We start from the raw sequence: 4,989 nt of genomic DNA, 5'->3' as shown, positions 1-4,989 counted from the left end.
TAATTAAAATGAGCTAGAGGTGTAGTGAGGGGGCGGGGTAGGGGGCGGGGCTAAAGGCCAGACATGATGATACTTAACGACTTCTATATTAGTTGCAGCACATGCCAAAACACATGAGAAATGTTTTTATATAAACAAAGCAAGTTAACTTATTTCACAAAATGAAAGAGAAAGGCGATAATATGTTAACATTTCCATTTTTTTGCAATAGTTGCACCTTTTTAATATCATACTGTTAATTGCTGTTTGGCACAATACTGTATATTTTTGAGCATGCGAGTAGGAAGAAACTGAAAATACCCCCACTTCGAACAAAATATCTTATTGCACCAAGCAAATGAAGCAAACAATCATGACCCTCCCCAGAAGAAATCTCTTGTCTCTTCCATCGATCTATCCATTCATCCTTTCATCCTACCATTTACCTGCTGATGTCCACCATTTAACCTTTACATTCTATCCTCTATTCAGTCTTTCATCAATCGTTCAGTTTTTCACCATTCCGTCTATCCACCCTTCATATCCAAACCTATCCATCCATCTCCAAACCTATCCATCCATCTCCAAACCTATCCATTCATCCTTTCACTCATCCATCTCTTTATCCACCTTTTCCCTCATCCATCAATCCATTCGCTCATCCATCCATCAACCCTTTCACTCTTTTATTCCATCCACCTTTTCACCCCATCCACCCTTTCACTCAATCCCTCCTTTCATTCATCCATCATCCACCCTTTCATTCATCCATCCAATCTTTTACTTATCCACCCATCATCCGCCCTTTTAGCCAATCATCCACCCTCTTTCACCCACGCATGCTTTCACTCATCCATCCATCTATTCATCCATCCAGCCAGACATCCACCCTTGCTCACTCATCCATCCACTCACTCACTCACCCACCCACCAACCCTTTTTTTCGTTATTTATGAATCTTTGTCGCCGAGCAGACATGTACACACAAAGTGCCACCCATTTTCTTTAAAATACCTCCTGAGAGTGTCCTGATTCTCTCTCTTTCTCTCACTTTTTTCTTACAAAAACAGGAATACAAATGCAGGCAAACACAGAAACATAGCAGACACACAAGGGCAGAGATGACATGAGCAGCAGTTACATTACAGAAAGTCACATTATTTTATGTTTTAGGCCTAGGACAATTAAGTCATTTGCTCAGAACTCAAACATATTTCCATAGTTCCTTGTTAGGCAGCTCTGACCGGCCCTAACATTACATCCTCTCAATTTTCCTATCTGGGAAAGATGCCTCACAGCCTATGCAAACATAAACCCCCCACCATGGCCTGAAAGACACTGGAGCGAAGGTGCTAACAACAGACACACAGCAAGGCCAATTCACTAACTCTCCCCCTTTCCCAGCAAACTATAGCTTCAGGGCGCTAGCCTGGACAGGGAGCAGGGAAGAAAAGCAGAGAGACCCTTAGGCACCATCCCATCGCCCAATGTCCGCCTTCCCAATCGGATGCTGGGTAGTGTGTAATACCCGCCCCTCCCGCAGACTCGGACTGAGAGCTGCATTCATCTTGGGTGTCATGCTGTAATTAGATTTGTGGGGTAGGGGATAGGCTCACAGTCCCACACCTACAGTGTAATTGACTGGGCAGGGTCTGATTGGACCCTTAACTTTCATTCACAGAGGGCCGCAGGGCATTCACAACCCTAAGCAGCCCTTAAGTGATGCAAATGATCCTGAGCCGCTGCTCAGCAGCGGCTCAATTCAGAGGCATACACTGCCCCTCTCTCCATTCTGCCTTCTCTTTTTCGGCAGCAGCCGAGCAGAGCACTTTCTGCGCAGCAGAGTCTCCAGTGCCATCGAGCCTGCACTGCCTGAGTTTCCCCTGAGTACCGGTACTGTCCTTGGCGAAGGAAAGATTCCGGTACTCAATGGGAGAAAAATAAAAAGTGGCGGTGCTCCGTACCGGTGAGTACCGTCCCATTTAAAGCACTAGCAATATGTTAAGATGTTAAGAAAAAGCAGGGAGGAAGCAACACAAGGGGGTAGGGGAAGGGAGCAGCAATACTGGACAGCGGGGGCAGGGGCTATGGGGAAAACAAAAGGAGGGAGGTGTGGGGGAGGCAAGGGAGAGAGGGAGTACCAGACAGAGGCAGGGGGTTTGTGAGGGGGAAAGAATAAATAAAACCTGTATCACAGTGTGAGCAGCAAACAGTCACTAATTAAGTTGAACCAATCTGTGCTTGGTCTGTGCGCCACAGAACGGAATGGAAGTGACACTTGGCCTTCGCTGGCCTATTAGAAGGCTGTAAAGAAGAATGACACTGAATCCAACAAATGGTAAGTATTGGGTGGTCCCCATGCCATTCACTGTCAGTAGTAGTGTCTTGCAAGCGAGAGCTCATGCAGCGCATGAGCTGTGGCAGGCTCGACCTAAACACACCACTACAAAACCGTGCAGAGATGATGCAGCACTGTGAAAGAACGCCATCAGAGTTGACTTAAAATGGGAAATAGGCCCAGGCATCAAAATAAAAATTGTCTCCATTAGCGAATCAGATAGCTAAAAGTGTCCAACACGCTGCAAGTCAGGCAGTTTTGAACTTGTAAAGACATGCCGCATAGGTGTCTTGTAATGCATGGGAGAATGCATGCATTTCTACTTGCTGCAGGCAATGTTTGTGGTAATAATAACATGGAAGGAAACAGTAAAAAAACTGGCCCACCAGACCATAACACAGTAAGGAGCTGTAGGGGCAGAGAACAGGTCGTCCCCCACTCTAAAGACTTGTATACAATAAATGACCTGTTCACACGGTGAAAACACAGCTCATACACCTATTACAGTTGTCATATATTTTTAGACAATCTGTTAAGCAAGTGGTTACACCATCTATACTGCTATAGGTATGAATCACCAATAAAGGAAAGAAAAAGAAAAATGTCATACGAATTAGAAACTATCTCTGTAACCAATGGCCTGTGTCTCTAACACCCTGATGTGGTGAAAACATTGTGAAAGTGGAGTGATGGTGCCTCACGGTAGCAACACCAGGGAGGATAAAGCAGGAAGGTACTCGCCTGCTACCTCAAGATCTCATCATCAGCTACCACCACTCCAAGGAAAGAAGTGTGCAAAAGAATATAGATGGGTTGAGACCCAAAAGACAGAGTGCTAGGGTGTATGATAAGGAATAGCTGTGCAATAATTTGTGTACCAAATGCGACCCCACAGTAGGGACCTGGGGATCAAGAATTCACTCCCCGTGTCACTATATACAAACTTGAGCTAGATCACACGGGCTTTCAATTTTTATTCTGTGCTGTGTGTCTGCTCATATTAAAATGCCGACATGTTTTATTGCCTTAGGATAAACTCACGGCAATTTCTTCAGGGCGTGGGGTATTATCGCTCCACCCTGCACCACCACTTGTCTATTAAAAACAATTCTATTAGAGACACAGGGAAACAAAAGATAGACAAACAACACATAGCAAAATTAGTTGGCATCTGATTATAAAGAATGTTATGCAGTATGTACTGTTTCTCAATTCAGGGTAAAGGTATGCCTAACATGGGCATACCTTTACCCTCGAGCACTTATGTGTGTGACTGCGATCACTCCTTCAAGGCTCTTCCGGTCACCTCCTAACGTGAGTCTGTAATACATAACAAAAAATCATGAGGCCATGGGAGATATAACTTCCCCGTATGACCACCGCTGTCTTAAAATGTTTGTTCTTCAATGATAATGCTCCTGTTCCCCATTTTTAGCGTGTATCTACCCTTCTGTAGTGTGCCTTCTAGTTGTAACTTTCACTCATCGTGTGATAGAAGAAATCCCTATGCTATGTGGTGACTATTTCTCCTCTACCTCGTCCCCGACTAGTTTGTTAACCCTATAGCATATACTCTCATTATAGCTGTGGCAAATCGCATGGCAGATGTTGCCATTTTTCTTTAAAAACCTTCCAAACATACCGACCAGGCAAGACTCACCGTGACCGAGTATGTATCCGGCATCAACTCGGCACCGCGTCTACCCGGCTGTTGTGTATCGTGAATATAAACGTAATCACGCTCAACACGTGATCACACTCAATCGTTCCCGCCCTCCCTTAGGGGATCAAAGTTTTTTGCGCTATTACCGTCGCCGCCATGATTGAATGGCGAAATCAACAATAAGGTCTTCATTTTCTTGCAAATTCCCACACTCAGAGAGGAATGCATTGCGATTTTGACAACAGTGAATGTATCATCTGTCCGTGTCGATTATATGGGCATTATCATTTACGATATTTTGAAAAACCTTCAAAAGAACTTTAGAAATGTTACAGAGCCACATAAACATCCACATATAGTCCTATATGCATTTACTGTGGCTCGATCCAAAAAATTATCTTTTGGTAAAATTAACTCAACACCCATACGGGCCCCTGCTATAAGGTTGAATATGTATACAATACCTATCAACTTTATTGACCCATTGAAACAATGAAAACACGATGTTTTAAGTGCTGCATCCGCTATACATAAACATATGTTGCCCCATCTGCATTAACTGTAGCTTAATGTACAGAAACACCTGTAGTAGGGTCACTCAACACCCCTTGTTCCAGGCAAGGATAACATGTTCAATACCTAATAACTTTATTGACAATAACTGTGCATTAAAGGGAAAACCTATATGAGTGATAGGATTTTTAACATGGGACCCTTTTTGCTGTTACTGTGGAAGATGCAGGAACGTAATCCCCATAGATGAAGCACAGAGAATCTGGCAGATCATTTTTAAGATACCGCCGCAACTGCTCTACTCTACAACAATACTCTGAACAGTCCAATGTATTGGCCAGTAAGTTAGAGAACTGAGCATACCCTAAGAAGGTTGTAAAACAGGCGAGAAAACGAGCATACAACACGCCACGCGCTGCTCTTTTGGAAAAGACTCCTAATGAGAACGGTGATTGCATTCCAGTGGTTACCACTTTTGGTCCACTTTCCACGAAAA

Source organism: Triturus cristatus, chromosome 2_2 (genome assembly GCF_964204655.1).
Source record: "Triturus cristatus chromosome 2_2, aTriCri1.1, whole genome shotgun sequence".
In the NCBI taxonomy this organism is placed as follows: Eukaryota; Metazoa; Chordata; class Amphibia; order Caudata; family Salamandridae; genus Triturus; species Triturus cristatus.
Note: the sequence above shows the minus strand (reverse complement) of the source record.